The sequence below is a fragment of the Ranitomeya variabilis genome, chromosome 4 (assembly GCF_051348905.1).
Source record: "Ranitomeya variabilis isolate aRanVar5 chromosome 4, aRanVar5.hap1, whole genome shotgun sequence".
Lineage (NCBI taxonomy): Eukaryota > Metazoa > Chordata > Amphibia > Anura > Dendrobatidae > Ranitomeya > Ranitomeya variabilis.
Genome location: NC_135235.1, coordinates 460,676,781 through 460,688,894, shown reverse-complemented (window position 1 = coordinate 460,688,894; position 12,114 = coordinate 460,676,781).

Here is a 12,114-nt window from a genome sequence, read left to right as displayed (position 1 = left end):
TGTATGTCTTTAATCCTTCCTTTATCCCTAAGCTTCTGTAACTCTTGTTCTACTCCCAACTAATTTCCTATCTCTCAGAAAACACTCTTTTTGACCTTTTACAATCTACAGAAACTACCCTTTCTAATGTCTCTAATGATCTACTAACAGATGCATCTAATGGCTACTACTCCTTGCTGATTCTCCTGGATCTCTCTGCAGCATTCAACTCTGGATCACCAGCTCCTCCGCACTATGCTCTGGTCTCAAGGAAACTGCTCTCTCTTACTTCTCCTATCTCTCTGATCGCTTCTTCACTGTATCTTTTGCTGTCTCCCCTTACTGTACTCTTCCCAATACTGTTGAGTTTCCTCAGAGTTCAGTCTTAGATCTCCTCCTCTTCTCTCTATACACCATCCCTTTTGGACAAAACATCAGTAGATTTGGCTTCTCGTACCATCTATATGTGGATGACACTCAATTCTCAAAATTGTCCCCTGACATGACCTCCACATTATTGCAGAATACCAGTGATTGGCTGTCGGCTGTCTCCAACATCATGTCCTCATTCTATCTAAACTTGAATCTGTCAAAAACTGATCTCCTTGTGTTTCCTCCTTCTATTAACCGTCCTAAACCCATTTCCGTGTGTGGTTATACTGTAACTCTCATGAAGCACACTAGCTGTCTTGGGGTTATTTGACTCAGATCTTTCCTTCACTGCCTACATCCGATCACTTGCTCCCTCATGTCAGCTGCACATCAAAAAGATCTCTAGAATACTACATTTTTTACCTTTGACTTTGCAAAAACTCTTATTGTTGCTCTTATTCAATCTTGTCTGGGCTATTGCAACTCTCTACTAATCGGTCTCCTCCTTACTAAACTCTCCCCTCTCCAATCCATCCTGAATGCAGCAGCCAGGATCATATACCAGTCCAACCACTGCACTGATGCCTCCACCCTGCTGTGCTAGTGATTGCACTGTTTACCCATCTGCTATAGAATTCAATGTAAACTTCTCTCTCTTCAACAAAGCACTTCACAGTTCTGCTCCACCCTACATCTTCATATCTGTTTATCTACAATCCTACCTGTGCCCTCTGTGCAGCTAATTACCTAAGGGTACCGTCACACCGTGCAATTACGATCGCTACGACGGCACGATCCGTGACGTCGCAGCGTCGTATGAGTATCGCTCCAGCGTCGTAGACTGCGGTCACACTTTGCAATCACGGCGCTGGAGCGATGCCGAGGTTCGCTGGTAACCAGGGTAAATATCGGGTTACTAAGCGCAGGGCCGCGCTTAGTAACCCGATGTTTACCCTGGTTACCAGCGTAAAAGTAAAAAAAAACAAACCGTACATACTGACCATCTGATGTCCGTCAGGTCCCTTGCAGTCTGCTTCCTGCTCTGACAGTGCCGGCCGTACACTGAGAGCAGAGCGCAGCGGTGACGCCACTGCTGTGATCTGCTCTCACTTTCCGGCCGGCGCTCACAGTCAGAGCAGGAAGCAGACTGCAAGGGACCTGACGGACATCAGATGGTCAGTATGTACGTTTTTTTTTTTTTTACTTTTACGCTGGTAACCACGGTAAACATCGGGTTACTAAGCGCGGCCCTGCGCTTAGTTACCCGATGTTTACCCTGGTTACCAGCGAACGCATCGCTGGATCGCTGTCACACACAACGATCCAGCGATGACAGCGGGAGATCCAGCGACGAAAGAAAGTTTCAAACGATGTGCTACGACGTACGATTCTCAGCAGGGTGTCTGATCGCAGTAGCGTGTCAGACACTGCGAGATCGTAACGATATCGCTACAACGTCACGAATCGTGCCGTCATAGCGATAAAAATGCCACTGTGTGACGGTACCCTAAAACTAAGGGTACCGTTACACAAAATGATTTACCAACGATCGCGACCAGCGATACGACCTGGCCGTGATCGTTGGTAAGTCGTTGTGTGGTCGCTGGAGAGCTGTCACACAGACAGCTCTCCAGCGACCAACGATGCCGAAGTCCCCGGGTAACCAGGGTAAACATCGGGTTACTAAGCGCAGGGCCGCGCTTAGTAACCCGATGTTTACCCTGGTTACCATCGTAAATGTAAAAAAACAAACAAACAGTACATACTCACATTCCGGTGTCCGTCAGGTCCCTCGTCATCTGCTTCCCGCACTGACTGAGTGCCGGCCGTAAAGTAAAAGCAGAGCACAGCGGTGACGTCACCGCTGTGCTCTGCTTTTACTTTACGGCCGGCACTCACAGTCAGTGCGGGAAGCAGACGGCGAGGGACGTGACACCGGAATGTGAGTATGTACTGTTTGGTTTTTTTTACATTTATGATGGTAACCAGGGTAAACATCGGCTTACTAAGCGCGGCCCTGCGCTTAGTAACCCGATGTTTACCCTGGTTACAAGCGAACGCATCGCTGGATCGGTGTCACACACACCGATCCAGCGATGACAGCGGGAGATCCAGCGACGAAATAAAGTTCCAAACGATCTGCTACGACATACGATTCTCAGCGGGGTCCCTGATCGCTGCTGCGTGTCAGACACAGCGATATCGTATGGATATCGCTGGAACATCAGGGATCGTGCCGTCGTAGCGACCAAAGTGCCACTGTGAGACGGTACCCTAACATCCTCAATAATCCAAACATCCCACTTCCATCTCAAAGACTTCTCACGTGCTGTGCCAATCCTCCGGAATCCACTACCCTGGACAATTTGATTAATCCCCAAAGCCTACGATTTTGAAGTGTGCCCTAAAAAGGCATTTCATTAGACAGGCCTATCACTTACCTAAGTATTCCCATTTTGCCCTTGCAAGATTTTCCTCTGTATGTGGTTCTTTGTATGATCTGTTTATGCACCCTCCATACAGTTAATAGCACTTTGCATCTGTACTTGTATACACCAGTGCTGACCAGTTCATATAGCGCTATTTGAATACAATATTTATTATGTTGATGGCTGGCCCATACATGACAAGCACTTTTTACCATCTACTGTACCTTTTTTGTCTCCCCTGTTTCCTCATAGATTGTAAGTTTCTGAGCAGAGTCCTTATTCTTCTTGGTATCTGTTGAATTATGTATTACTCTGTAATATCTGATACTGTCTGTACACATCCTCTCTGAATTGTAAAGTGCTGCAGAATATGTTGGTGTTATAGAAATAAAATTATTATAATCATTATTAAATGCCCAAGGCCTTGGTTACCATCTATTTGCACCTGTCTATAACATACAGTATACAGTTGTGCTGAAAAGTTTACATACCCTGGCAGAATTTTAGCTTTTTTGCCCTTTTTTCAAAGAATATGAATGATAACACAAAAACTTTTTTTCCTCCCATGGTTAGTGGATGGGTGAAGCCATTTATTGTCAAACTACTGTGTTTTCTCTTTTTAATTTGTAATGACAACCCAAAACATCCAAATGACCCTCATCAAAAGTTCACATACCCCATTTCTTAATACCGTGTATTGCCCCCTCTAACATCAATGACAGCTTGAAGTCTTTTGTGGTAGTTGTAGATGAGGTTCTTTATTTTCTCAGATGGTAAAGCTGCCTACTCTTCTTGGCAAAAGCCTCCAGTTCCTGTAATTTCCTGAGCTGTCTAGCATGAACTGCGCGCTTGAGATCTCCCCAGAGTGGTTCAATCATATTGAGGTCTGCGGACTGAGATGGCCACTCCAGAACCTTCACTTTGCTCTGCTGTAGCCAATCACAGGTCGACTTGGCCTTGTGTTTTGGATCGTTTTCATGTTGGAAAGTACGTCCTATGTGCAGCTTTAGGGCTGATGATTGCAAACTTTCTTCCAATATTTGCTTATAACATGCTGCATTCATATTTCCTTGCACTTTCCATTCAACTTTGGCCAAGTTTCCTGTGCCTTTGTAGCTCACACATCCACAAAACATCAGCCATCCATCTTCGTGCATTACAGTAGGAATGGTGTTCCTTTCATCATAGGCCTTGTTGACCTCTTTCCAAATGTGACGCTTATGGTTGTGGCCAAAAAATTCAATTTTGGTCTCATTACTCCAAATTACCTTGTTTCAGAAGTTTTGAGGCTTGTCTCTGTGCTGTTTTGTGTATTGTAGGCGAGATACTTTTTGGCATTTGTGCAGTAACGGCTTTCTTCTGGCAACTCGACCATGCAGCCCATTTCTCTTCAAGTGTCTCCTTATTGTGCATCTTGAAACAGCCACACTGCTAGTTTTCAGAGAGTCATGTATTTCAGCTGATATTATTTGTTGGTTTTTCATTGCATCCCAAACAATTTTCCTGGCAGTTGTGGACGAAATTTATGTTGGTCTACCTGACCTTGGTTTTGTTTTTATAGAGCCCCTGATTTTCCATTTGTTAATGACTGTTTGACCGCTGCTGACTGGCATTATCAATTCCTTGAATATCTTTTTGTATACCTTTACTGTTTTAAACAGTTCAACTAACTTTTCCCGTAGATCTGTTGACAATTCTTTTGGTTTCCCCATGACTCACAATCCAGAAACGCCAGTGGCTGGATGAAAGATGTAATAGTCTGTCTAGATCCCAGAAACTCACTCAGCTTTTATGCACACACGCTGATTACGAGCAAACAGGTCACAGGTGAGGATGTTACTTTTAGTAGCCAAGCCATTCAAACTCATTTGTTTCAACTTCTATTCATGTTATCAGGCCAAAATCACCAGGGTATGTGAACTTTTGAGCAGGGTCCTTTGGATATTTTGGGTTTTCTTTATGATTTAAAAAGGAGAAAACACAGTAGTTTGACAAGAAATGGCTTAACCCAGCCACTAACCATGAATGGAGAAAAAGTTTTGGTGTTATCATTCTCTGAAAAGAGGCCAAGAAAGCAATAATTCTGCCGAGGTATGTAAACTTTTGAGCACAACTGTATGGATAGCAGAAGACAGAACAGAGCCCTATGCCTTTCAGAAGGAATCATTAACTGGGGTGTCTGATGATGATAAGCTAAACATGCATATTAAGAAGGCAAGCTGGGTGGTTGGCCGCCATCTTGACAAGTTTGAAAAGTTAGTGGAGAAAAGATCTCTGAAAAAATGTATGGAGATAATCAACAATAAGGCACACCCATTATATGAGCTGTTCATGAGACAGTGGAGCAACTTCAGTAACCCTTTAATTCTTCTAAGGTGTAAAAAGGAAAGAAGAAGGAAATCATTTGTGCTGACTGCTATGGGAAAGTATAACAATTACTTAAGTGGAAAATTCTCGAAGTGAATTGTTTTATTGGGTACAAGCTGTGTATATCCTGGGGATAATTCGGTATTACCTGTCAGGAATAACAGAAATGTATGACATTCTTATGTGAATTCTACTGTTTTTTTTTTTTTTAATTTAATTAATTCATGTTCTTGTTATGTTGTGCTGCTATGATACTACAATTTCCCTCGGGATCAATAAAGTGTGTCGAATTGTATTTAAGTTCTAAGAAAAACCGGACTTAAAAGAAACTTTTATTGTGTTAGCTAATAATTACACCACCCATGACAAATTCCTGTTGCAATGAATTAAGATAAATTGTATTGATGTGCAATATTTGTATGTTGACACATAAGAAGGAATTATTCTTTTTAATTACCTTTTGTGCAACCACATCGGCAGGTTTGATATCGCACAAGGAACACATATCACTTTAGTATAGATAATCTTAAAAAACAATGTATTGTGGCACTTTGATATTACATGGTAAAGGCCCCCATACACATAAGGTCAATGTCGGCCACACACGTTGATACAGTATCTACAAGTTTGGCCGAAACACTAATGTGTATGGGTGTGTTGGCCAACTGATTGTTAGGAGAGACATCGATGGCCATGTCCAGTTTCAGACTCTAAATCTCTTTATTCTTCTGAACATAAGCCACCAGCAGAGATGTCTATCGGCGGCTCTCTCGAACGAGCACTCCTGTGTTTGGTAGTGATGGCAGTAAGCTAAACAATCGGCCAAAGCATCACTCGGCCGACAGCCATCTAATGTATATGGGGGCCTTAGAAATTGAATAAATTCCAATCTACACCCAACACGAAGTTTATCTTGTTATTTTTTGTATAATGAAAAGTTATACAATGTTCCAATGTACTTTCAGAAGATGAATATCTGTCATGTGATTATCGCAAAGATATATGGTGTGTCATAAGACACAGTTCTAGTATCTGGACTGCGATAAACCATGTCCATCTCATGACTGCGGGCAGATTTTTATCCAGAGAGTAAACAATAAAGGGGTCTTTTTGCACTGCTATTTAAAAGTACAGCCTCTGTGCTAATTTATTTCTAACAGTACTTGCCAACAAGCACATGTAATTGGCAGGGCAATTAAAACCTTGAACAAAGGGAGAGGAAGGAAAAAGGCAAGAGATAAAAACTCGGCTTATGTACCAATAAAAATAGGATGAGATTATTTATATTTACATTTTGGCACTAGATGCATTTCTTAAAAAAATATTTTGCGTCTCTTAATAAATGGATGAGTAACAGTTTAAAATGAAAAATCAAATATTCAGAGATGCCAATGATTGTTGAAAAGTTACAATCTGTTGTTTTTCAAGTGAAAGTGTAATTAGAAATTAACCTGTTTGAATCAGATTTTTATGTTAAATGTTTTTTGGTCATTTTTATTTACTATATTTTTTTCATAGCGTTCAATGTGTTTCGCAACCATCTACCATGCAAAAAATGAAGTGAAAGGAGATCAAAAAGGTAAAATAAAATTAATTTCTTTATTGGCAACATTAACATAAAAAAATAATTAAAAGGACAGGATAATGAGCCTTCAAATTAGGAGGGGGTAATCCTGCAGCAGAGAATTTGCATATATATATGCACAAAAATTCAGATTAGCCTTACAAGGATTAGAACAGCCTGCCAAGAAAAATAGGTCACTTGGTGGAGACCATAAATATGGTGATTTGTACTATCAAGTTTTGCAGAAAACAATATTAAATGCTGCTCCAAAGAAAAGAAAAGAAAAATGTGCGTGTTAACCTATTAGGGTATTGACCAATGTTGGTAGCACAAAAGGAGTCAGCAAGTGCTCAAAGATCCATCCAAATGTATAAAGGTATGTGGATTTATAGTGCATATTAGTAGTGCATTTACCTTATATTAAATGGATGCCCAGGATAGTACTGCAATGGTACTATAAGGGATTGACTGCTGCAGGAGTTTTCCCCTCGCCCGACGAGTGCCGTTTCTCTGTGTAGCTTCTTCCGCGGGCGTGAATTTTTGTGCATATATATATATATATATATATATATATATATATATATATATATATATATACTGTATATATATATATATATATATATATATATATATATATATATATGCAAATTCTCTACTGCAGGATCACCCCCTCCTAATTGGAGGCTCATTATCCTGTCCTTTTAATTATTTTTTGTGTTAATGTTACCAATAAAGATATTAATTTTATTTTACCTTTTGATCTCCCTTCACTTCATTTTTTTGCATGGTATCTACCATTGCGAAACATGTTGAACCAAATATCGACGTGACCATTTGCCTATACAGGTAGTCCTCGACTTATGTCGTTGATCCGTTCTTACACGGCGTCGTAAACCGAATTTCGATGTAAGTCGGACCATACATTCATACAGTACTGTACCATAATAACAGTACAGTACTGCAAACACTTAGCCTATCCAAACACCTATCCTAACACAGTACCCTACATAATTAGGGTGCTATGGCGTGCAGGAGACTAGTTTTCCTCGTGTAACCGGGTACAGTGTACAGTACTGGACTCTATTGCATGTAGTTCGACTTACGACGCAAACCGTGTAAGTCGGAACGAGGCTTTGTATAAAGCGTTGTAACCACGAAACGATGTAACTCGAGACCGTTGTAACCCGAGGACTAACTGTACTGTATAATTAAGGACCATGAGATTAGCTATATTTTTTCATAGTACTATCGGTATTAAAAAAAAAAAATTGAAACATTTCCAGTCAAACATTGGGTTTAGTATTCGGTCAATGACAACCGAAGACGAAGCAGTGTCGCATTTTTCTCAACCAATGTAATCAGTGATAGAGTCATCTCAATAAAAGTAGAAGGAGAGCCAATCCATGTCACAGCTATACAAGTCTACTCACCAACAACAGAGGTCAAGTAGGAGGACATTGAACTATTCTATGATCAAGTTCAAGACGAAATTGACAAGATGCTAAAACAAGACTTACTCATCTGAGGGCTGGGGTGGCGAGTAAGCCGGCATGCCTGTATGGAGGGAGAAGGGGACACCATGCAGGGGTGCCGGTGGCAGCACTACAGAAACTTTGGATTTGGTGAATGAAATGAGGCTGAGGGAAGATTCATTGACATTTGTACAACAAATCAATTGTCCATCATAAATACCTTCTTCTAAAATCACTGAATTGGGCCTATAAGAATCAGATTGACTAAATATGTGCACCAAATATGGAGGCCATTGATTATTATGGTGAAAACAAGGCCAGGAGCTGACTGTGGAACTGATCATGAACTTTTGCCATCAAAGATTAGAGTCAAGCTGTTCAAATCGACTAGGCAACAGGCAGTTTCCAACTTCGATTTGACCAACAAACCCAAAGTTTTTTGGAACTCTCTGCACAACTGATTAACAATACATCACTAGACACAGATGAAAAAAAGCCTGAGGAATTATAGATACACATAAAGACTATTATTACTGAAGAAGCCAGAAAGACAATAACCAAGAGTCAGAAGAGACGCTGATATTGTTACATTGCAGATTGTGACAGGTTAGAGGATTAGCGCTTCACAATTAGTTTTATTGGTTCTGTATATAAATCAGCAAAAGAAAAACATAAAAAATACCACTTAAAATCTTAGGCTGTCTGGTCACTTGAGAAGAGGCAGCAGATCACTCTCCATGGTGTCTCCAGACTCTGTCACATCTGTCACATGTGCTCAGTGTGAACCTGCTTTCATCTGTGAAGAGCACAGGGCGCCAGTGGCGAATTTGCCAATTTTGGTGTTCTGTGGCAAATGGCAAGCATCCTGCATGGTGTTGGGCTGTGAGCACAACCCCCATCTGTGGATGTCGGGCCTCAGACCATCCTCATGGAGTCGGTTTCTAACCGTTTGTGCAGACACATGCACATTTGTGGCCTGCTGGAGGTCATTTTGCAGGGCTCTGGCAGTGCTCCTCCTGTTCCTTCTTGCACAAAGGCTGAGGTAGCGGTCCTGCTGCTGGGTTATTGTCCTCCTACGCCCACTTCATGTCTCCTGGTAGCGCCTCCAGCCTCTGGACACTATGCTGACAGACACAGCAAACCTTCTTGCTACAGCTCGCATTGATGTGCCATCCTGTCTAAGCTGCACTACCTGAGCCACTTGTGTGGATTGTAGAGTCCGTCTCATGCTACCACGAGTGTGAAAGCACAACCAACATTCAAAAGGTGAAATTCAAACAAGTTCATTTAGTCCATAATTAAAGGAAAAAACGCATAATAACAACAACTGACGCAGTGCAGTGTGCACCCTTAGTCATAGGATGTCAGAAAGAGAATGAAGAGAAACATATATAGGAGGGATAGTCCAATCACAAGACAGACAATGATTATATATGAAATACAGCAGGTGATCACAACATGACAAACAAACTACAAGTGCAGCACACCATTAATAAATGTTGAACAATTTGTTTTTATAGTTCATTAAGTTGGGGAACTTAGTGTTCAACCACAGTATCCAATACGCCTCACTCAGCATCAAAGTTCTTTTCTAGTCCCTATCACCCCACTAACCGGGGAATCTACTTTTTTCAGCCCAAAAAGTGCAATATGTGAAACACCACCTTTGTGGGTGCACACAAAATGCTTAGTCGTTCCAGAATGGGAGCTATTGTAGCAGTTGATATTAGATATATGCTCTGCAATTATTTCTTTAATCCCTTAACCCCGAAGCTTTTTTCAGTTTTTGCGTTTTCATTTTTTGCTCTCCTTCTCAGAGCCATAATTTTTTTATTTTTCCGTCAATATGGAGGTGTAAGGGCTTTTTTTTTTTTGTGGTGTGAGATGAACTTTTGAACGACACCATTGGTTTTACCATGTCGTGTACTAAACAAATTCTAAGTGTGGAGAAATTTAAAAAAAAGTGCAAACCCACACTTGTTTTTTGTTTGGCTTTTTTACTAGATTCACTAAATGCAAAACTGACCTGCCATTATGATTCTCCAGGTCAGTATGAGTTCATAGACACCAAACATGTCTATGTTCTTTTTTATCTAAGTGGTGAAAAAAAATTCCAAATGTTGTTAAAAAAAAAATGTGCGCCATTTTTCAATACTCGTAGCATCTCCATTTGTTTGATGTTGGGTTAGGTGAGGACTTATTTTTTGTGTGCCGAGTTGTTGTTTTTAATGATACCATTTTGGTTAGATACAATCTTTTGATCGCCCGTTACTGCATTTTAATGCAATGTCGTGGCAACCCAAAAAAAAGTAATTCTGGTGTTTTGACTTTTTTTCGCTATGCCGTTTAGCGATCAGGTTAGTTTTTTTATTGATAGATCGATTCTGATTGCGGCGATACCAAATATGTGTATGTTTGATTTTTTTTATTGTTCTATTTTGAATGGAGCAAAAGGGGGATGATTTGAACTTTTATACATTTTTTTTTTAAACATTTTTTAAAACATTTTTTTTTACTTTTGGCATGCTTTAATAGTCTCCATGGGAGACTAGAAGCTGCCACAACCCGATCGGATCTGCTACATAGAGGCGATGATCAGATCGCCTCTATATAGCGAATTACTCACTTGCTATGAGCGCCGACCACTGGGTGACGCTCACAGCAAGCCGGCAATGGCAACCATAGAGGTCTTAAGGAGACCTCCGGTTGTCATGCCAACACACTGGTGACCCGCGATCACGTGAAGGGGTCATCAGTGTGCGTATTTCCGGCGTGATTGCTGGAAGCACTTGTTAAATAACACTGTCAGAGTTTGACAGCGGCATTTAACTTGTTAATAGCTGCGGGTGGATCGTGATTCCACCCGCGGCTGTTGGGGGTACATGTCAGCTGACATGTCCCGGGAAAGATGTGAGCCCACATCAAAGGGAAGGAGTCAGACATCGATGTAAATGTGCGCCCGATGTCGGAGAGGGGTTAAATTGCCAATTGTGCAGCCAGTATAACTAATTTGACACTGCAGACATCTAATGCACTATACCAAATGATTGGTGTCACAGTTGCTATAGGACATGATAGTGTGATTAATTTTGGATGTAATAGGCAAAACATTTGTCCTATTAAGGGCGTATTGCCATACATTACACCTGTTTTCCCCACACTTGTGAAAACCCTTTGTGGAGAGCCTGGTGAGAGAAGAGCTGTAATTCTGTAATAGGCTAGGAGAAAACATGTTGCCAAGGGTTATCTCCTAGCTATTTATGTGGTATAGTGTATTAGATGTCTGCAGTGCCAAATTAGTTATATCGGCTGCACAATTCGTAAACTTAAAAATGTTGGCAGATATGCAACAGATACAGACTTATTTGTGTCTACGCATATACCCAGACTCATAGTGAAAGGTGGCCCAGGAAAATATCCCAGCCCGTATATCTACAACTCCCAATACATAATATACCAACACAGGAGAACAACAGGAGTGTTTATAAAAGGTAATAATTATACAAAGTTTATTGAAAAAATCAGTAAAAAATTATTTCTTTACACACTTAAAAAACACCAAGTGAAGACACCATAAGATAACATCAGTACCCTTATCCTCGCTAGCAAAAATTTACAACAGCACAGGATTTCTACATACTGTATAATAATGTTTAGATGAAGGAGCTGTAACCTTCAAACCCCCCCCCCAGAACTGAGCTGTAAAGCCTATAAATATGGTTCATCTGTCAAACATCATGCCTAATCTGGCTTTTATCATAAGGCTATAACAATTACCCGCCCAGAAAGGGGGATTAATCCATGGAGAGTCCCTACGGGGATACAAGTAAGAAGCTCACTGCCGTAAGAAGGCTCCCCACCAGGACACAACCCATAGCCAGATCTTACCGGGTACTGAAGATCCCTGAATTGGGTGCTACCCCCGACGCGC